The 23,551-nt window shown below is 41.2% G+C and overlaps 2 long non-coding RNA genes across 2 annotated transcripts in view; both read left to right on the top strand.

Annotated features, from left to right (window-relative positions):
* The first annotated feature begins 10,437 nt into the window (after nt 1-10,437).
* Nucleotides 10,438-23,551, top strand: part of LOC145534653 (uncharacterized) — a 442,985-nt gene continuing 429,871 nt past the window's right edge. Inside the window, exon 1 of the long non-coding RNA XR_014074847.1 lies at nt 10,438-10,641. This is a non-coding gene — a long non-coding RNA (uncharacterized LOC145534653). The remainder of the gene's footprint in view (nt 10,642-23,551) is intronic.
* Nucleotides 13,038-23,216, top strand: LOC145534655 (uncharacterized). Its single transcript, XR_014074849.1, has 2 exons — nt 13,038-15,534; nt 22,950-23,216. It is a non-coding gene; the product is annotated as an uncharacterized LOC145534655 (long non-coding RNA).

Raw genomic sequence — 23,551 nt, 5'->3', positions numbered from 1 at the left:
AATCGCTGATGGCTGAGACATTTCTTTTTTATTGATATGGCAGGAGATGTTTTCCTTTCACAAGGGTATTTGTGTTCATCTCCTAAAAATGCAAAGTTATTTTTAAAGGATTATCTTGGGAAGCACATTTTGACATTTATTTTGTAAGTGAAAAGAAAAAGTGGTTATGAAGCTTTTTTTTCTTAATAAAACTTTGATAAAATGTATTTACATTTATCACAAACATTAAAGAATTTGTTTTACATCATTTTTAGTCATCCAGTCATCCAGTCTATAACATATACTGAGTACCACCCATGTACAGAGCAATATATGAGACAGTGAGTGGAAAAAGTACACAGAAACATATGGAAGAGTGGTTTCCAAACCACCTGCTTGTGGGCCAAATCCATCTCATTACCTGTTTTTATCAATAAAATTTTATTGCAAAACATGCAAGCTCATTCATTTATGTGTCCTCTATGTCACTTTAACACAACGATGACAGAATTGAGTAACTGTGACAAAGACCGTATCTCCCATAAAAATGAAAATATCTGTTTTTTACAGAAAAAGTTCACTGACTTCTAATAGAGAATATATTTCAATGTAGCAAAAACTGTAAATGCCTAGTGGACATCTCATGTATGCGAGATGATCAGATCAGGGGAAAATATTTTACATATTTTTTTTTCTTAATTTAGTTTTTATTGGAATGTAGTTGCTTTACAACGTGTTAGTTTCTACTGCACAGCAGAATGAGTCATCCAGGTGGCTCAGATGGTAAAGAATCTGCCTGCAATGCAGGAGACCTGGGTTTGATCCCTGGGTTGGGATAGGGAATGGCAAACCCACTCCAGTATTCTTGCCTGGAGGATCCCATGGACAGAGGAGCCTGGCAAGCTACAGTCCATGGGGTTGCAGAGAGCTGGACACGACTGAGCAACTGATAGTTTCACTTTCTTTTTTTCATACATATATCACCCTCCCTTTTGGACTTCCTTCCCTGTAGAGTTCCCTGTGCTATAATGTATGTTCTCATTGTTATCTATTTTATTCATAGTATCAATGGTGTATATGTGTCAATCCCAATCTCAGAATTCATCCCACCCCTCCTTTTCCCCTTTGATATCCATATATTTGTACTCTATCTCTGTGTCTCTATTTCTGCTGTGCAAATAAGATCACCTATACCATTTTTCTAATAGGGCTTACAAAGGGAATAAAAAAGCAGCACGTAATGAAAGCTAAGCTTTTACTGTCCTGAAAAATGAAGGCTTTTTTTGTTAGTCCATCCACTTGCTGATTCTGTTAACCCGGTGGCAGCAGTCCAGATGGGCACTTTTCTGTTGGCTTATCTGGGACAGCTGGTGAATTCCCAGGAGGGTGATAATACAGAGATCATCTATGCGCGGTCAACTCTCCAGGAGCAGCCCTTAATAGGGAGCTTCTGCTTTCACTCAAAAATTCATAACTGCACATTGGATTGTTACAAAATCTAAACCCTTTTCTATATTACCATTCAAATAGTTTATGTTTCAATTACTTCACCTGGCCTTTTCCCAGCATTAAAAAAGTCTACAATTTGATAATTCCTATCAAGTGATTGGAAAAAAAAAGAAGTATGGGTTTATATGGTGTTCCTTGCTGAACTTCAAATTGAAGACTCGAGCCAGACTGTCAGTTGGAGGGCTCCATCTCAATTAGGTGTACCTCTTTCAGCAAGACATAACCAGTCCTGGGTTCTTTGTGAACCAACGCAGACTAGCAGCTGCAACTTCAGTGTGACTGTAGTGGAAACAAGAATCCCACCTGCTTCCCAAGTTGTTTTCCCTCTTGTTATCCTTCAGTCCATGAAATTGTCACACTAATCATTCACTGGATCCCGTCTGTAAGTTCCCTCACTGAACGTGAACTTGGTAACTGTCAGTGATAACAAATTAAACCCGAATAAACCATGAGTGTTTTGTTAAAATCAGATTAGCTAGCAGAGTCCTGGGGTGAAGGATAAATGTTGGTGACAAAGGAGATGATGAATCAATAGAACTAGGATGATGGGGAAGATTCAGCCTGCATCGGGGGTCACCTTGAGCAGCCTTGAAAGCAGAATGTCTTCCTGGAGCATCAGAGACTTGGGTGGGCATCTAGAAGTGTTGGCAGGAAAGGGAGCAGGTGTGTGCGAAGGAAGGAGTCCTGTCGCACTGTTTTTGTCTGCAGTTTGTTTCTAACTAACAATGGGAGTGACTTCAGCACAGCCCAACCACTTGGAATCAGGCTGGTGGAAACAGAGGCACTCACAATGGGTCTTTGAGGACCAAAACGGTCGTGTCATCTTCTGATTCTGTATGTTTCAAGCACCTGCATCTATGGGTTTTCGGTTGCTTTTGGCATTAGCTCTTCCTACTAGTGGACCAACGTGTATGTTGAGACACATACATCTTTTAAAACAAAGGATGGCTTACTCTTATATATGCAATTTATGTAAGAACCATTCACTGTACAGTAGCTGCTCTGAGGTTTACGGTACCTAATACTAGTGTGAATGTGAGACCCCAGAGCAATCATCTCTGACTTTACCTGGATGTTGAGTCTAATGGCACCTGATTGCATTGTTACATGCACGAGTTTGCTCTTGGCTGTGACGACCCACGTTACTGAGTTCAAGTTAAACAGCCCTCCCACTGAGTGGTGCACATCTTCAATCATCAAAATTTGATAATCCAGTTGAAACATTGGGCTTCCCAGTGGCTGAGTGGTAAAGAGTCTACCTGCAATGCAGGAGACACAAGAGACACAGATTTGGTCCCTGTGTAGGGAAGATTCCCTGGAGGAGGAAATGACAACCCACACCAGTATTCTTACCTGGAGAATCCCATGGACAGAGGAGCCTGGTGGGCTACAGTCCATGGGGTCACAAAAGAGTCAGACACTCATGCACACAATTGAAACATTAGTTCAGTTACGTTTTAATAGGGAGTCAACTTGCAATGTACTGTGTAAATACTATTTACCATTATTACCAGAAATAGACGTTGTTCCTTTGCTTCTGAAAATTTTCATTTATTTTCATTCCACATCTGAAAGTAACATTTCTGATATTTTCTTATTTGCTCATTTAGAAAAATTTGAACTTGCATCTATTCCTTCCCTTGGGACATTTTCTGTTTGAAATCCAGAATTCGTTTAAATTCAAGTTCTTTATTTGAAGATCCTTGGTTCTACTGTGTTCCTGTAACCTTGGCTCCAAGGTAGCCTTGTGGGAGATGAAAGGAGATTTTTTTCCCCTATATGCAACTATATGTCCTCTATTCACCATTCTCTTTTGTATTATGTAAGTTATCTCCAGCTTGGAGAATGCAATGAAAATTTCCACCACTCCAGGAAAAAGTGACACTATGTTTAGTACTGAAAAGCTAAGGGGAAAAATGGTGAGAATCTATTTCAGATTTATTTACTGTAATGTATGGTCAGGTTTATTTAGCATCTGATTTTTTTGCCAATTAGATTGTCTTGGAAATATTTTGAGATTAAATAGTCATTTTTCTGAGGCTTTGAATCTTTGCCTAACATTGATTTAGTGAAGCTCGGAGTAACCCTAGTGCTATGAAAAAGTGATAATAATTATTGAAAAAGTAAGTAGTTTCATGGAATGTATTAACTTAGGGAACAGCTCTATTATGCTTTTATAGATTTTCAATCAAGTTGGACATTTCTTCCCACCTTTCTTGTCCTCCTTTCTTACTCTGACGCATCAGGAAAACTGTGTGTGAATGAAAAAAAGAAACAGTTGACCTTAAACATTTCTGAAGTCTGTGTGGTAAAGCTCCCCCATCTGCCGTGTGTACTCCTGATGCGTTCACAGATGATGTGGTTAGTTCCCTCCAGTTAGGGCTCTGGCAGTGAGCTCAGGTTGAGGTCACCTCCCAGTGTGCAGGGTGAGGAGTCCGTCTGACCACAGTCCCCTGGGCCCAGGGTCCCCAGCCTCTCCAGTCTAATGCCTGCTGATCTGAGGTGGAGCTGAGGTAATAATAATAGAAATAAAGCGCACAATAAATGTAATGCACTTGAATCATCCTGAAACCACCCCCCAACCCCGGTCTGTGGAAAAATTATCTTCCACAAAACTGGTTCCTGCTGCCAAAAAGCCTGGGGACCTCCGTGTCTGGTTAGCACCTGAAAGTAACCTAGGTTCTCAGGCAGGGAAATAAAATACTGAAAGAGATGAAGAAGGCGCTGCTGCCATTCTCCAAGGCAGTCTTTCCTGCGTCTGGACAGTGAGGAGGGTGGCTGTTGACATGTGTGACCACTTTTACAGAATCAAGGATGGAATGGGCTCCAAGGCCTCTGGGAAGATGCCATCTTTGGTTTTATGTTCCTCTTGACCTTTATTGCCACAGTGAAGTCTTGTGTAATATTTCAGATTTGTTTCATCTAAGCTGATACAGAGCAGCAAGGAAAGACTCCTGGGTCTTAGGTTCAAAGAGAAGGAGTACATCCTGTTGGCAGAGGCGAAAAGTAAGTTCCCAGGGGAGATGGTAAAATACAACAGAAAAGTCATGGTGTTGAGGCATGGCTTCATTCCTCACATAGGTGTAGTTTTTTGCCACCACTCTTAGTAAATCTCATTCTATTTTAGAAGTTGCTGAAGTTTTGTGTTTTCTTTTATACCGTTAACCTCAGATGTTTGGAAAAGAGGTATATCCCATAATACCATGCTGCTATTCAATATAGCTTTAAGAATAATAGTGTTTCAGGAATTGGGAGTACAAAATCCAACTGTGTGGCTCTTGACCTAAGGTGACGTGGTAGATTGAAAATGGCCAAGAATTCATTGCCACTTCTCCCATAGAGAAGTGGAGTCTATCTTCCACCTCCTTGATTTTGGGCCACCTTGTGACCTGATTTGACCAACAGAAGGTAGTGAAAATGGTGTGGGAATTCTGAGGCTCAAGAAGCCCCAAGCTTCCGTTCCCTCTTTCCTCCACGTGAAGATGGTAGCACTTGTCCTTTGGAGATATGTAGCCAAGACCACTGCCAGCCTCTACTGCCAGCAGTGTACAAGAAGACACCTTAGTTATTACAGCCACAGTGGGGCTTCTAAACAAGCAAAGCACAGACACAGTGGATTTTTATTTAGCCTTAAAGAAGGAGATTCTGACATTTGCAGCCACATAGATGAACCTGGATGTAATGCTAAGTTCAGTTCAGTCACTCAGTCGTGTCCGACTCTTTGCAACCCCATGGACTGCAGCACACCAGGCTTCCCTGTCCATCACCAACTCCCGGAGCTTTTTCAGACTCACATCCATTGACTCAGTGATGCCATCCAACGCTCTCATCCTCTTTTGTCCCCTTCTCCTCCTGCCTTCAATCTTTCCCAGAGTCAGGGTCTTTTCAAATGAGTCAGTTCTTCACATCAGGTGGCCAAAGTATTGGAGTTTCAGCTTCAACATCAGTCCTTCCAATGAACATTCAGGACTGATATCCTTTAGGATGGACTAGTTGGATCTCCTTGCAGTCCAAGGGACTTTCAAGAGTCTTCTCCAATACCACAGTTCAAAATTCATCAATTCTTCAGTGCTCAGCTTTCTTCGCCATCCAACTCTCACATCCATACATGACCACTGGAAAAATCATAGCCCTGACTAGATGGATCTTTATTGGCAAAGCTGTTATGCTAAGTGAAATAAGTCAAAAACAGAAAGACCAATACTGCATGATCTCACTTGTATGTGGAATCTAAACAAGGCAAATTCACAGAATCACAGAGTATGGATATCAGAGGCTGGAGGAAATGGGGAGAAGTGGGTCAGGGCACAGAGATTCATGTGTGCAAGATGAATGAGTCCTGGAGACCTCCTCCTATACTGTGTGGTGATAGTAGTTAACAGTACCGTGCTGAATACTTGACATGTGCCAAGAGGGTAGGTTGTCTGCATTCTGACCACACATGCATCCGTTTGCATGAATGCAAAGAGCCATCTTAGGAGAGACCAGCAGCAGAACCACTCAGCTGAGCCCAGCTGAAAACCTGACGCACATTATCTGTAAGCAGATAAAATGCTTTTTTTAGTTGCCACGGTTGAGGATAGTTTCTTATGATTAAGATTATCTTTCTTTCAAAATGGAAGACAGACTTGAAAGGCAAACGCATGAGTTATACTATTACATGCATTGTAATAGGAACACATATGTGTCCTTTGAAACAAGGATCGATTGGCATCTTTCTTGTCAGGAGCCTCTCTGAGCCTGGGGATCTGACCTTCACTCCAGTCCACTGAGTCTGGCTTCTGTTGTGGAGTTCTGCACCCAGTCTGCTCTCTGACCTCCAAATAACCTCAACTTTTTTGTGGACTTCACTTTTTGTGTTTTCCCCTTACACGTTGGCATCCTTCAAAATTGTGTGTTCGCCTGTTCAGTTTTCATTGTGAAAATTTCTCTATTTGTCTGTGAGCTTAATCTATTACTTCAATGCTGAAAATCTAAGTTCTCTATAGTCTATTATTTCTCAAATAAAGAGATATTTCAAGTTTATCGCCTCAAAGACATGATACATTCAAGATACCTGTAAAGTAATGGTAGTTAATATTTAGTGCTTGCTCTGACTTCATGTAGTTTAATTAGAGAATCTTAATTGATTAATTCTCACAGAATCCTTTGAGGCAAGTGTCAGTGTTACTGCTATTTAGAAATGAGTTTCAAGGAGTCATGGAACATGCTTGCAGTAGCATGATCTTGAAGTGGTGGAGCATCCTTTGGAGCCTCATTTGTATGTGTGTGTGCATGTGCTCACATACCCAAACACATACCTGCAGCAAAGACTATAGTTCACCGAGGAAATAGCTGTAACATTATAACGAATCATAAGTATAGCAGTTTTATGCAGGGCAAAAGGCAATTTGCAAGCTTTCCATGATACATTTCTAATAAAAGGAACTCTGATCATTTCTACAAGATGATAACACTTTCTCTCTAGGCCTTTTTTACTCTGACCTGAGGGTTCATCGCATCTGATAAAAGGCAGTAAGAGGGCAGATTTTGAAATAATCCCCACTATAGGATGTTAGGAGATGAATAGCAGACCCTGTCCTGAACAGGAGGTTAATTGCTGAAATGCAAAACATCCTGGGGGAAAATGTTGCTTGGAGGTGTGATCTTTCAACCCTGGGGTGCAAGAATCACGCTTCTTGTCATCAGATGTTCTAATTACATGCTCTGTACAAGGACTTCTTTATCATGAAGAATTTGAAATCCTCTAATTAGCCAGGATTTAAAAAGCAAACAGAAAATTGAGATGTCAAAGGTCAGTACAAATAAAAGCGAGACTCCACAGAGCTTGGATGAAGAGAAAGCAAAGATCCAAGGATCAGAGCATTCACCAAGTGCTAATTAGCAAAGTCCAGTCTTTAACATAACTAAGGCAGCAATTATAAATAATTACAATGGATAGAGTGTCATTGTTGTGACAGGTTAAAAAGCATGACTTTGTACTTCAGCAAGTAACTTCAATAAAACTTGAAATTCTTATAAAGAAATTATTAAGGTGAATCCTGGAACTTTTTATCCATAAGCATAACTTTTGTATTAAGGTAGTTTGATTTTTAAAACATGCTTAATGTTTATTTGTGAGTTTTGCAATATGATACAGTCTTCCCTGTTGGCTCAGTGGTAAAGAACCCTCCTGCCAAGTAGGAGATGTGGGTTTGATCCCTGGGTCCCGAAGATCCCCTGGAGGAGGGCATGGCAACCCACTCTAGTACTCTTGCCTGGGAAATCCCATGGACAGAGGAGCCTGGTGGGCTCCAGTCCATGGGTCTCAAAGAGTCAGACATGACTTAGCAACTGAACACACACACATTCATGCAATATGGTACAGTTTTTTTTTTTTTTTTTTTTTTATGGCATAAAATCCCATATATTCAAAATCATGATGGCCCTTGATGAGTTCTCGAGACTGCCTGGGAAGCTTCCTGTTCCATCCTTTCCTACTTGAGTCCTCTTCTTCCTTCCTAACATGTGCATCTGCTTTGCCTCTATGATGAATATGAATTCTCATCCTTCTTTGGAAGGCTGGTTTAAGAAGGAAAACAGCAAATCTCCAAATTTATGTAATGCCTTCCTAAGTAGACTTTCTATTCAAATTTATGCTTGTTCTCTTGCAACCAGAGTCTTTATGAATTTTTTTTTTTTAAATAAAATCCTTTAGAGGTTCCTGCAGCTATCTTTAGCCTAAGTACCACTGATCTTCACATGCTGTCCTATTGCCAGTCTGGCACATCCACCAGGCTTCATTGCCTGTAGGTTTCTCTCTGGTCTTCCAGCTTCCCTCTTATTCTGTAATACACTCTGTAATCCACTTAGAAGCCAGTGCGATTCTCCGGTCAGGGCCCTTGGGGATTCCCTGTCTCTCTGTGTCCTGTGAACTCCTTTTCCACTAACTCTATTCTCAATCCAGTCCAATGTCCTCTGTATTCCCGCCTGCCCCAAGTGCCCAGCTCTCTGGGACTCGGGATTTTTGCACTGAGCATTCTCTGCCCCGGGAACAGCTCTTCACAAGTATCCTCTTGACTTTTTCCTTTGCGTTCTTAGTGTTTCTTCTTCACCATCCCCTTATGAGTGAGGACTTCCCTCACCCACTCTGTATAAAATAAGCCACCCCTTCCCATCTCTAACCTGGATCTTCCTGTGCTTTATTTTTCTCTTGTGCATTCATTTCCACCTAATAAACTAAACTCCTTATATATTAATTGTATTCCTTTCCCACATGGCAGAAAGACTTTATTCCTGGTAAATTGTAAGTGTGCAGTTAACACCAGTTGACATCTTTTGAGTGAATGAAAACACTGTGAAATTTGGTTCCTCTTTCTGCTGGCTTTGTTACACTTTTACTGTCACTCTCCAAGAGCTAGTTTTTTGGGGTTTTCTCAGCACGAGGAGAATGCTGAGCTCCTTTGCATCTACGGGAAGCATGGCATCCACTCTTCTGACTACTGTCCTGGCAGGATGTGAAATGCAAGTGGGCAGAGGCCATGGCCTGCAAAGACTGCAGACCCCTGGAGTTTTTCACTTTTATGCTGGTAGACGAATTAGTCAAAAATAGCATTTAAGCATTCCTAGTGGTTTCTGGTTCTGGTGGCTTCAAGTCCCAGGACATGGATATCAGTGAGTTTCTCTGAATATGCCTTTCTGTCCAGGTTTAGGGAGGCAGAGTACCCTATATCCTTTTTGAAAGGGTCCAGAAAAGTCAGTGATTCTCACTGGTGCAGTGTTTTATTATATAGACAGGAGTGATGCTTACCAAGCACATGACCATAAGGAACTAAAGCTGTGCATCCGAACACATTCCTTAACCTGACTGAAGGTGAATATAATACAATTTCTTCTCCATAAGTTTGTAAAAATTAGGAGGAAAAGTTTCATCACAGTTGATCAGGTGAAGACTGTCAGACAAAGCAGTGATGGAGCACAGATCAGAGGGACATCAAGGAGGAAACCACATGGGCATCTCAGGGAGATATTCCAGTGGGGGATCCCAAGGTGGTTATATGCTTGGTGTGGCTGGTGAACAGTACAATGAGTCGTGTGTTTGCATGGAGTCGGAGAAGGGTAAGGGGGATGAGGGATGTATCCTATAGGTTTTTGTTAAAAAATATATATATATATATTGTCTGCATTGTGCATCATGTGGGATCTTTGTTCTCCTACCAGAAATTGAATCTGTGCCCTGTGAAGTGGAAGTGCAGATTCTTAACCACTAGCCCTCCAGGGAAGTCGTCCTATTGAAGAGGAAAAGTTAAAATTTTACATAACCTCCTGCTCGTTCTGCCTCTGTAACTCAGCTTGCTCCTTGCAAAGTCTGGATCACGTCGGTCATGTAGTCTCAGAAAGTGGGCACTTAGATACTAAGAACTGGAGTTTATCTCACTCACACTTGTCCTGCTCTTTGCAGGTGCCCAGCCACTTCACACCTGCTTAATCACATCTGTCCAGGCCAGGCATCCCCCTCCCCATCTTGACCACTGTTCCCATGTGTGCGAAACCTCTTGGTTTAAACCGGCCTATTAGCAGCTAGTGTTGCCCACTATAGTAGGTCTATAAAAACTGTGTAACCCCTTTGTTTGGGACTCAGAACTTGGAGTGTTAACTCCTCTGGGCCCGCCGATGTAATAAACCCGAATTCTCCAACTCTCCACGTGTGGCGCTTGGTTTCTCAGTTACTGGTTTCTGCATCACTATTGGTTTTTGAATGGCACTGAGAATGAGATAGGAAACTATTTAAAGATTTTAGAGAGAGCAGTGACATAATCTAAGTTTAGAAGAAATCCTAATACTTCCTGACGAATAAAATCCAGGGAGATTATTTGGGAGACTGGTTCAGGTCTACACCCTCCAACAATGGAGTAATGGAGGTGAGGGTAACAATAGATAAGATTCTCATGCTGGTACCTGTGATCCATTATTTACAAAGAGAATGGGCTGGAAAGAGGATTGACAATTTTCACGAGAGTGCTTCCTCTGAATCAGAGGTAATCTAGCATATTGGTACAAGGATTCTGGAGGCAGACAGCCTGGATTCAAATCCCAGCTCCAACAGTTACTCATTGTGTGATCTTCGGCAAGCATCTTAACCTCAGCACCTGTTTTTTCTTCTGAAAAATGGAGGTACAAATGATATCTATCTCATAGGGTTGTAGCAAAGATGAGATGTATTGCCTTAGAGTTGAAGCCATAGGAAGTAAAATCATTAAAGTTTATACTATTATTAGAGATCTTAAAATATACTGCTTCTCATGTACCTTTCAGGCACTTTACAAATACCATCTCATCTACTCTTCAAACTAGTCACAGGCTGTTAGGTGTTACTATTCCTGTCTTAAATGTAAGAGGAGGACTAGACCAGAGGTGGCCTGAAGGACTACCTGTGCTCACTGCACTGGGCACGGTGGGGTAATGCACAGTGGAATTACTACCCATTTTCAGTTCCCTGTATCTCACTTACATCCATGAATGTAGTCCATTTATTAATAGCGACATATTAGCACATGCAGTGTTACTGCCAGAACAAACCAGGAAACTGACTCTCAAAGGTGAATCCTGGGATTGGATTTGTTCACATATTTGAAGAGCTCACAGATAACCTACTGGGAAAAAGGGCCAGGTGTTAGACAGCATAGTGACCTTGGTATTTCTCAGATTCTCACTAACATGGCCTGAGATGGGATTCAGAGCAGCCAGAGAGCCTGGTGTCCAGGAAGCAGATGACAATGGCCCTTGGTCACTATGGTGACAGTGGTGGTGAGCAGGATGGGACAGTGACCTGGCTTCTAGTGGGACCACAGAGCACAAGGACAGGGAAAGAGAAAATGAGAGCCGTGCGAGTCTGACTGAGAAGGCGAGCCGTTTGCCGGAGAGTCGCGAAGGCTGCTGAGAAGCCTCTCATGCCCTGCGATTGCAGGGTGCACACCCAGGGTCAAACCAGAGACCCGAGTGACAGAGCGGCGGTGCATACGTGCTCAGCCGTGGCTGATTCTTTGCGACCCCATGGACTGTAGCCTGCCAGGCTCCTCTGTCCATGGGATTCTCCAGGCAAGAATATTGCAGTGGGTGACCATTTCTTCCTCCAGGGGATCTTCCTGACCCAGGGATTGAACCTTCAGCTTCTGCATTGCGGGTGGATTCTTTCCTGCCGAGCCACCTGGCAGCAGTGAAGAATCGGACAGAGGCTGAGGATTGTATTCTCCTAAAGCCTCTGCATCTCCCCCAGTGGCAGGGGCAGACCCTCTACATTCGGCCTGGGGAAACTTCTTTCACATCAAATCTACTGTAATGCCATACCTGGGCAGATTCCTCACAAGGGCTGGCAGATATCTGTGCCACATAAGCCTCTACCATTCACATTCCAGGCCCACAACTAGAATTAATTCCCCATGTAGGAATCAGGGGCAGTTAGTACAGGGTTTGCTCCAAGAGCAGAAAACTCAAAGCACCGGAAGAGATATTGCAGATATGTATTGTCATGATGACTCTGTAGTCTCTCATGTAAAGATAATAGAGATCAGTAGAAACCCTCCTTGATTCTCTGACCCCTAGATTACAATCTGTTCTGATAGAAATGGACAAAGAGTCCTCGGACATGTTTCCATGTTCCATCAAGGCAACAAGCCAAAAGTAATACCAAAGGAGACAAAGGAGGAGATTGGTGCTGTTGTCAAAGGCTGCTAACATACGGGCTTGCACTTCCTACCACATCCCACCACAGTCCCAGTTTTAAATTGCTTTTTTTGGTCATAGCAAAAGCCAGATGGATGAGGGAGAATGACAGGAAATTATTGCAGATTTAATCAGATGGTGTTACCATTGTAGCTGGATTTTTGGATGTGCTGTCTGGATGCTAGCAAATCTATAGAGCCTCTGACACCTGGTATTCAGCTCTTGCTCTAGCAAATTCTGCCACTGGTTTCAGTAAAGAAAGCAGAACCAGTTTGCTTCTGAAAGGGACAAGAGTCTATCTTAACAGCTTTAGAGCTGGATCTCCCCTTCTGCTCCCAGCCGTCATCAAGTCCAGAGATACACGGGTGACTTTGAAATCCTGCTGAACATTACACTTTTTCATATAAGATTAAGCTACTTGGGCCCAGTGAGCAGAAGTACCAAGTACTGTGGATGCCTTGAAAAGACACATGTGTGCCAATAGGTACAAGACATGTCCCTCATTAGTGAAGTTTCTCAGGTCCACTGGTTATAGACACACCAGTTATGCCTCCATAAGGCAAGAGACAAATTCTGCACATTCAGGCCCATCGCAGCCCATGCTGACCAAATAGGCAGAGAAGGAAGTCATCCTATTTCCTGGGGTGATTGATTTTAATTATTGGAGGACATAGGGTTGCTGGTATACAGGAGAGGAAAGAGAAGAAGGTCTAGATCTTAGATGGGACTTACTATGGCCTGTCTTAATGCACAAGACATGTGAGTTCCATCCCTGGGTCGGGAAGATCCCCTGGAGGAGGAAATAGCAACCAACTCCGGTATTCCTGCCTGAAAAATCCCATGGACAGAAGAGCCTGGCGGGCTATAGTCCCTGGGGTCACAAAGAGTCAAACATGACTGAGCAACTTAGCATGAACGCATGCAATACTCCTTTGGCTAAGGGTTTAGGTCAGGCAATAGATTGATCAGTTTAACTGGAGCATATTGCTTTATAATGTAAATTTGCAAATGTGGCCAGTTAAGAATGCAAACATCAATTTAGGCCCTCCTTGCTGTATTAGAAGGGAGTCCAGCATATTTCCCCTTTGAATGCATTGTTTTCAGTCTTATGTAAGGACGGTCCTGTTTTCCTTTGAGCCACTGAAATTAGAGCTCTGATAAGCCCTCTCTGAGGTTGGATGAATCTATCAAAGTGACAAAAACTTCTTGCCGCCACTTTGGTGTGATTTCCTGGAAACCTGAAAATACTGAAAAGATTGTTTACAACTTGTTTCAGCAGAATGATATGAATGAGACTCTTGTCTCTTACTGATATGAAACCATCCCAAAGCTGCGGTTGTTTTCCAAGGCAGGTTAATGACCCTTCTGTGTTCCCCATCAGCCCACCATGCTTCAGTCTGTGAGCAAAGGTGGGAGGGGAGGGGGGAGGGAGCAGGCCTGCCGTTATGATGGCCCAGTGGTGGAAAAGGTTTCAGTATATGCTTTGCCAGGGCTCCCCAGACCGCTGTGCTTTCTCATCTGTTCTCTCTCATTACCGGGCAGGAGAACTCTTTGGATCCCTCACTTTGCTTCCCCTGGTGACTGTTTCCTGTCAACCCCATTTCATCTTAGCCACTATTCCTTGATTAGTGCCTCCGAATCTATTCTGAAAGTTTCCACTAACCTCGAATCTCAGAAATAAGGGATTCAGAATCTTCCTTCCCAGGGGACCTGAGATTCCTGATTCAAATAGAGCTGCTCACCCCTCCATGATCTTCCTCATGCTGTGTCACAATATTCTCCCTGAAAAAGACAAAGAGTTCTTAAGTTACAGGCCATACTTCTTCTTCAGATATCCTGCTTTGTTTGCCAGTTAGTGATTTCTAAGGGTTAAAATATTGGCATTTTAAAATCTGATTGGATGATAATCGCTTAACAATATTGTGTGGGCTTCTGCCGTACAACAGCGTGAATCAGCCATAGGTAGACCTGGGTGTTCATTGGAAGGTCTGATGTTGAAGCTGAAACTCCAATACTTGGGCCACCTCATGCGAAGGGTTGACTCATTGGAAAAGACCCTAATGCTGGGTAGGATTGGGGGCGGGAGGAGAAGGGGACGACAGAGGATGAGATGGTTGGATGGCATCACCGACTCGATGGACATGGGTTTGGGGAGACTCCGGGAGTTGGTGATGGACAGAGAGGCCTGGCGTGCTGCAATTCATGGGGTCGCAGAGAGTCAGACACAACTGAGCGACTGAACTGAACTGAGACACATGTCTCCTCCCTGTTGAACTTCCCCTCCACCCCCTACTTTCCACCCCATCCCGCCCCCCTAGGTTGTCACAGATCACCGTGTTGGGCATCCTGTATTATACACCAGGTTCCCATTAGCCATCTATTTTTCCTTAGGTAGTGTATGTATCTCAGTGTTTCTCAATTCAACCTACCCTCTCCTTCCCCTGCTGTGTCCAAAGTCTATTCTCTAGGTCTGCGTCTCTATTTCTGATGATACAATGCAGTTTTATTCTCCAAGTACAATTCTTTGCAGTGTTTGTGAGAGACAGACGGAGAATCCAGCAAATTACACAGTACAATCCATGAAGCAGTGGATGTAGAGCTTAAAATGATACCTATCACTTTCAGCTGAAATAGATTACAACTCTCTACTGTATTATCCATCAAACACATTTAATATACCATTAGCATTTGTGGAATGACGTGCTAATACGGTAAAATGGCATTGATCAAGGGTGTTAATTAGATGCTGAAAAGTTTAAGTAGGTTGTTTTGTCAAAAGCAAGCAGTGATTTCATCGATGTTATGAGCTCTTGATTATAGTGGCTGTGTTCTCTTGATGGATTCCTTAGTGGAAAGATAATTTGCTGGTATCTACACATATCAGCCAGCAATACTATTATTTTATGTGGATGAGCAGTGTCTTGGTTTAGAATCTGCTTAGTTGCTGTTACAGAAAATTTCTTATATCTTCTCTGACCCTGAAAAAAAGGAGCATTCTTTAGAAAACAGCTGAAAAAAAATGCAAAAGATGCCTGAATCGGAGGACTAAGTCTAGATGATGATAGCAAGTGGATACTTTGGCCACCTGATGTGAAGAGCTGACTCATTGGAAAAAACACTGGGAAAGACTGAAGGCGAAAGGAGAAAGAGGGCAGTGGAGGATGAGCTGGTTGGATGGCATCACTGACTCAGTGGACATGAGTTTGAGCAACTTTGGGAGACAGTGAGGGACAGGAAGCCTGGTGTGCTGCAGTCCACGGGGTCCCAAAGAGTCGGACACGGCTGAGCGACTGAACAAGAACAACAAGTGGATGTTTCTCTTCAACATGTGATGCAGAGAATGAGGTGAGAGGATGTTGTAAGATGAGTGATTTAACCTCTGGCCTGATTTCTACCAGATTGCATCTCTAAATGTGCCTGAGTGGTTGGGGGAAGATTTCAGGGGAGCCCCATTTCCACTTACATGAGTACTTTTCTTCTTACTGGTCTGTTTTACTTTTGGTCATCTCAGCCCTGAATTGTGGTTTTGCTTTTTGGCCACAACTGCAGCTGTTAATTGAACACCTTTTTCTTTACGAACATTTTCCAACTTGGCCTTATTTCAGAGACTATGATTCCTAGCTAAATGGATTGTTAGTGTAAACTATTACATTATGTTTACGAAGACTTTAAACCTTTTTAACAATATTCATAAACTATTCTCCCTGAGAAGCTTCTGTCATGGTTTATTAAATGTATTTTCAGATCATATATATGTATTTAAAACCATATTTTCAAATAAATACATATGCACATATGCAGATAGATGGTATAGATGTAGGTGTATATATACCCATTGGTTTCCCTGGTGGCACAGATGATGAAGAATCTGCCCACAATGCAGGAAACCTGGGTTTGATCCCTGGTTTGAGAAGATCCCCCAGAGAAAGAAATGGCAACCCACACCAGTATTCTTGCCTGGAAAATCCTATGGACAGAGGAGCCTGGTGGGCTATAGTCCATGGGGTCAGAAAGAGTTGGGCGTGACTGAGCATGCATGCATGTTCACACTTAGATGTGGATATAGAGATGTAGATACAGACATAGACAACAACATCAAACATTATTTTAATGATCCCTATAAGGGAAAAAACAATTTGGGGAGAGTTGAAATTGATCCAAATGTAGTTTTGTAAGAATAAATCTCAAGCTTTTGGTATTCAGTAAAGGTGCTCATTCAGAGTTCTAAATTGTTACTATGAAGTATGTTTTCTTTACCTTTTTCAAGCAAAGATTCTATGAAAATGTGAATTAGTGAATTAGTAAAAGTTTGTTTTTTTTTTTATTTAAAAAAACACTTTGGATATAGATCCTTTAACTTTTCAACAGAGTAATCTGTCCTTAGGGAAGAACCTGAGGAACTCTTGAATGTACATGGGACAATGATCTTTGCTCTCTAAGTGGTCATCTGGTATATCTTCACAAACCAGCTTGTAGCAGACAACACAAACCATCATTTCTCTAGGTTATGTAGTTTCCAAGCTTTCTCCATGAATTGCCATTTCCTATAACAAATACTTTGGGAAAAATGAGCAATTATCCAATTAGATACAGATTGATACAGTCAGTTGGTACCATCTTCTGCATTTGAAAATTGAAGCTTTTGACCAAAGTCATACCGTGATAACAAACAAAGCAACATGTGCCTGCCACTCTCTCATTAGAATGGATCAATACAAATAAATTTCTTTATTCTTTGAGTTTATATTGTTCTTCACTTCATAATTTTATAATGAGGGATTCTGTCTATGGGGAAAAATCTGTTCCATTTTTCAAGGTACATTGAATTCTTTTACTGTTAATATAGTGCCAAAATAACCTAAACAAAACTCTAAAATTTGAGAAAATTCCAAATTTCATCATGTTTATGATTAACCATATCGTTAGCCACTCATAAGCACAATATTTATTTAGATATCTTGTGGATTCTTTATCTTGTTACCTGCAGGCATTGATACACAAAGCAACTAAAAACAGTATGTACCCGAGAATAAAAATATATTAATAGCTTTGAAATAAACCATTCATGAGGCTTATATTTCAGGTAAATTCACTAACTTAAAAAAACAGTTACAGAAATGCATTAAGCGATATTTAAATATGAATAATCAAGTGTAACTATGTTAATTAAAGACCTTTGAATTTTGCAATATTACATTTCTTAGGTTAGAGAGGTCTGTATTTTTTATTTAGCTATTTCTTAAACGAGGTCTGTATGTATGATAAACCTCAAAAATTACTGTGATTTAGTAACTAGCTGTATGCAAGCTCAGTTCTTGGGCTATAGATAGACATTAAATGGAAGATGTTTTTGGTAAGTAATTTTGCTGTGATGTAACACAGTAGGTACACATAAATCTCAGAAGATCTTATATGAGCGATAATGATTTCACATCGCTTAGCATCTATCTAGTCAGAAATTTTCAAACAAGCATATATATATATATGTATGTATTTTCAAAATATGTATATATAGTGAGTAGGGTCAGCTTCTAGTCCCATGATACTTGTGAGCCCTAAGCTTCTTACATAGAATATTATTTTTACATGAATATTAGTTTACTGTTTTTCTTACATGAATATGAATTTATTTTCCCCTTTAGATACAACTTTCAAAAATATATAGCTGTACCTTATGCATAAAGGGTATGCTTATTCCAGGGTTCTTACATTCAGAAAACTCATAAAGTTTTAAGAGCGTTAGATACTGGAAGGATCACGTTACCATAGCAACCCATATCCGTGGCCAATCTTTCTGAATATTTAACTTAAAAGACTTAAAGATTAGGCCAGTGCAGTGAGATGCAAAAATAAAGCCCAAAGTATTTATACAGCAATGGAGTGGTTGCAAATATGTATATTGTCCTTTTTTAGAACTCAAATTGTTTGGTAGGCAATTAGATTAAACTCATTTTAACAAATGATTAAAAAGCATTTACCTTTCACTAAGTTATGCAGTAGGAATTGGGGGAAGAAATTAAATTCTTACAAGTCCCGAATGTGGCTAGAGTACCAGCTACACGTACTAGCTGTTGCGACGTGAGAGCATGTGTTGGTGGTCAGCTCTTCCGTGCTCTGGAATCCATGTGTTTGGGGATAACGGAGCAACATTCACAGAGGAGGGGACAGGCAGTTGTAAAGCAGTACAAACACAGGCATGTCTTTGGAACGAATGAGCACCAGGTTTCTCGGGAAGAAACTGAGCAGGTAGGAACAGAAGGGAATATTATTAATAAAGTAATGGAATAATGCTGGGTAGAAGAATTTGTTAGATGCCATACTAAAACCCTAAGCTTCTGGCATGGAGCATTTGAAAGTGGAAAGGTAATACTGAAAAAAATTTGGGAAAATAATTGTTTAGTAGGATAACTGTTTACAATGAGGAAGATTTACTGAAGATAAAAGTTGAATATTGGTCAAGTGGAGTCAGGGATGGGACAAAGGGATTGAAAAAGAGAGTGTTTTCAGAATTGTGGAAGAATAAAGAGCAGAAATCAAAGATGAGGCTAACAAAGTCATCTATCTGGTTTAGCTGTCAGCTCTTTACTGGAAAAAAAAAACACTGCTGTTTGATTTGGAACAGTTTGGAATTAACATTTCAGACATTTTGCATATTTAGTCAGTGGGAGAACTGGCCTTGTATATCCTGGGAGAAAGAGGGAAATTTAGTGGTGTCCGTAGGGGCATCTATTTCATGGTGATGAAGGAAGGAGGTGAGTGAGAAGGTACCGGGAGGCTGGAACCATGTGGCCACCAACACTCTGGCGCAGAGCAGGGAGAGGAGTCGCTCAAAGGACCCTGTGTTGGGGAGGCTCTCAATCTAGAACATAAGCTCCTTCACGTCACAGATTATTTTTGTACATTTTTAATCTTATCTGTTTGATACAGTGATTGAGGATAAGATGTACAGTATGGGCTGCACTGATAAATGATGCCATATGGATGCTGTCAAAGGGAATTTCTTTAACTTAACAACAAATCGGTCAATTAAGATCAATTGTTTAGGGTTTTTGCAAGTTACTGGATGTTGAGGTAGAAGTCATTTGTTTATATTCACCCTCCAAGTAGGGCTTCCCTGGTGGCTCAGTGGTAAAGGATCCACCTGCCAGTGCAGGAGACATAGGTTTGATCCCGGGGTCGGGAAGATCCCCTAGAGAAGGAAATGGCAAACCCACTCCAGTATTTTTGGCTGGGAAATCCCATGGACAGGGGAGCCTGGCAGGCTACAGTGGATGGGGTCACAGAGAGTCGGACATGACTTAGCAACTAAAACAACAACCCTCCAAGTAAGTGATAGTGTTGTTAAACTCCTAAATGAAATGCAGTGAAACACTTAGAACGTTTGGGGTTTTCTAAATAGATGTTTAGATTAATGTTTTGGGTTTTCTAATAGATGTTTAGATATGTGAATATTGTAGATATATTGTAATACCATGGCGTGACCGATTTCCTCGCACTGAGTTAGTTTTACTCTGAGTAGCAGGGTTTGTGCTCTCTTGGATTTTGGTGTCACATATACCCAATTTGGTCAATCTGTAATGCTAGAGACTGATATTTATAGAATATATTTCTGCTAACGATCCTGTCTTTGTTTACTGTCTCCTACCAATCTTTGTTTCTGAAAGGATAACCCCATCAGGGTTTTCCCTTTTACATTCTACGCTCTATAACTGTGTATGGTGCCATTCATTCGTATGCATGCATACTGAGGACATCGCACACGTTTTACCTTACTCTTATGAGGAGTAAGTAGATTTTTCTTTACGAAATATCATGGTGGTTGATCTGGAGGCTGGAAATCCAAGATCAAGTTGCTTGTGTGGTCGGATTCTGGGGAAGGCTCTCTTGCCAGCTTGTAGAAAGTGTAAATATGTGATTTCTTCTTATGAGGATGGCAGTTCTATTGGCTTAGGGCCCTTAACCCTTATGGCTTCATCTACTCATTGCCTTTTAAGAAATCCTGTCTCCAAATACAGTCACATTAAGGGTTAAGGATGCAACATGAATTTTGGGAGACACAATTCTGTCCATAGCAGTGGGAAAGTTATTGTCCTCACCTACTGGAGTTTTTAGAAAGATACATGTGCTTTGGTAAAGGGTCCAATGTCATAGCCATAATTTACCATTGAAGAGTATAATAGATCTGATAACAATCGTTTTACTATTCATAAATATTATTTCTAAATATGTACATATTTGAAATAAACTTAGAAAAGTTTCTCCAATTTTCTATCAGTAGAAAGTAGCAGCATTTCTTTAAAAAGCACATTTTTAAGAAATTACAATAGGTAGGTTTAAGTGCAGCTAAAAAGGATTGGAGACTGGTGTGTGTAAAGATTGATTTCACAGGTGATTCCGTTCAGAAGCCATCCAGGTCTTTTCACAAAGTTTTTATAATGTTACTACTACCCATTACAAGTATGAGAAGCATTGAAGGTAAAAGGCAAGTAAATGAGATTTATCCTGGATTTTTAACCAATACATTTTTTTTTTTTTTTTTTTTACTGCACAGAGAAAACTCTTTAGCATGTTACATGCAAGAGTGCCAATAACTCTTGTGCACTCGAAATGACATATTTTAGATTATTGTTTCTGAATTGGGTGATGTAGAATAAAGTCCAGATAAGATGTAACAGTATTTTTTAACTCTAGTCTCATTCCCTTCTAATCTGTTGTTCATCAACTAAGGCTGAACAAATTCCGAGATGTAATACACATTCTCGCGTATGCCTACCAGTAGGTCAGGAGTATGTGATAATTAGAGTATGACTCAGGCTTGAAGCTACCCTCATACTGTTTTAACCCAAATGGAAAATGGCAAGTTGTCATTGCTAATATCCTAAGTGCTTCTTTTTCTTCAAGTTGACCCAGGATAGTGAAATATTCCACAAATCAGGGAACTGATGTAGACTGTCAGTCTTTCCTCTGAGTTGCAGTGTGTCCACCACCATTTACATCCATCAAAAGTGGTCCTGATGCTAAAAATACAGCACACATTTTGCATTCTGTAAAGAACAATGCAAACATGAATTTAAAATGTAGAGTCATAATTTTAAAGTGGTCAACATTAGCTGTCATGGAGAAGAAGATTACTCATCAAAATGGTAGAATATAGATATTATTGACATATTTGTCTCCATCAGCATTTATTGGAGAATAGAAAAACTGCAAAATGGCTATAGACGAGAAATTACATAAGGTTAAAGTGCAGGAAAAGAACAAAACAAAATCTATTATCTAACCCATCGTTTCCAGTATTTGATAAAAATATTTCCCTTGGTGGATAATCAATAAATTGCTTCAAAATGGCAAAGTAACCTTGCTTATTTGACACTTCTGGGGATCTTGGGTTATGCCTTAGTCAATTTACAATTAATCAGAAGCTAATGTTTTCCAGATATAATGATGATTAATCAATACTGTTTGCTTGTTCTTCTCCTGCCTGCATTTGGGTACTTTTTTTTTTTGCCTTTTCACCAGTTGCCCAGCATCTAATAAAGAAACTTCTGTGTAACGTTTAGTAGTTTGCTGTAGCTATAAGCTAGCCTCTCATTGGTAGCTTGGTGTAGAAGACAGTTTACACTGACAAAAATGAGAATCTTAAATTACATATATAAATAAAATGATCATTTTTCCTATTATCTTATAGACCTATGTTGTCTAAGCAGTAGCCAGTATGCACCTGTGGCTATCTAAATTTACATTAAGTAGAATAAAAATGTCAGCCCTCAGTCTCAGACAATGCATTTCAAAGGCTGCGTAGCCATATAGATTAAGAATGGATCTAGGTACACAAAGGCCTTAAGAATTTCTCTGGCTTACATTTAGACATGACATTTTATGTGCAAAGAGAACAAAAACCGACCTGGAAACAAAATATGGAAACTTGTGTAGATTCACCATTTGTTAAAAACTTTGGTTGCATAATTTTTACCTTTAGGGCCAATCTAGACTGGCTGACCCTTCAGGCTCTAAAATTAGTTAGGATGGGAGGTTATTACCAGGTGACAGACCTCTGACTGCTCCTCTCTAGAGAATTCAGGAGACTTAAGATCACTGTGATAGGCTTGTTTGGGACAAAGTGCGAACGGACCTCCCACAAAGTTCGTCTCAACTCCAGAGAGTTAGACTCGTCCGGGGCAGCAGACCCACGACCTCTGTCACCGCCAAGGCCGTATTCCCCAGCTGTGCAGCCCTGTCACTGACGGAGGCTGACAGTTGCCCTTGAGCAAGTGGAATGGCACTGTTCACACCCTGATTCCTGATGGAGCTCAAAAGCTGCTGTGTATTGCAATGGGAATTGCAGCCCCTTGGGGTCCTATGCCAGCCCCTCAGAGCAGAGACAAGATCTCTGTACATGAAGCCGGGGTGCAGAGGGCACTGTGGCTTCTCCGGGGGTGTTGAGCAGGTCGTGAGCTAGAATTTTGTTCCCCTCTCCTGCCTTCCGTCCAGGTGCAAAGCCTGCTTCCTGAGATGCAGGTGAGGGTGGAGTTCCCCCTGGGGAAGTGCCTGGCCCAGAGCTGTCTTCTCCAGCAGTCACGGGCCCTCAGCCTGCATCTCTATTTTAGTACCAGATGCCATCCTTTTTCCTAAATTCTTCCTCAAGATTCCCCAGGATCATCACAAGGTTCAGATTCTCCTGGCCCTTTCACAGCAACAAAAGGCTGTTAGTGTCTGCGTCCAAACACAAACAGGTTTATTCACATCTCTGGCCTTCCCAGGTGGTGCTAGTGGTAAAGAACCAGGCTATCAATGCAGGAGATAGGAGACGCGGGTTCGATCCCTGGGCGGAGAAGGATCGACCTGGAGGAGGGCATGGCAACCCACTCCAGTGTTCTTGCCTGGAGAATCCCATGGACAGAGGCGCCTCGTGGGCTACGATCCATGGAGTCAAACACGCCTGAAGAGACTTAGCATGCACTGCCTCCTATCCTCAAACTACAGGAGACTCAATAGAAAATTAATAAAAATCCTTGTGATGCAACAGTTAACCTGTGTCCAACTACCTTTTCTGGCTAAGATAATCAACAGTTTTTCTTTTAAATTAGGACATAACTTTCACAATGAAGGGGAGAGAACTTAGTTCTACTCAATTCTCTCCTAAGCTCTGTGATTTTTTCCCCTGGATTTCCCATTTTGGAAACACTATTTATGTGCAAATAGCACCCTTTCTGTCTCAATCTTCTGTAATTAGCCATCTTTTGTTGACTGTTCCAGTAGACAACTAATCAATCTGAAAATAAATGAATGAATTACATTTTGATTTTCAGCTTTGAAACAAGCATTGCACACCCCTTTTGAATTAGAGCATTTTCTTGTACTT

Source organism: Giraffa tippelskirchi, chromosome 14 (genome assembly GCF_054371585.1).
Source record: "Giraffa tippelskirchi isolate mGirTip1 chromosome 14, T2T-mGirTip1v1.2.pri, whole genome shotgun sequence".
NCBI lineage: Eukaryota > Metazoa > Chordata > Mammalia > Artiodactyla > Giraffidae > Giraffa > Giraffa tippelskirchi.
The sequence above is the reverse complement of the archived record's forward strand: the minus strand, read 5'-3'. Positions and strand labels throughout refer to the sequence as shown.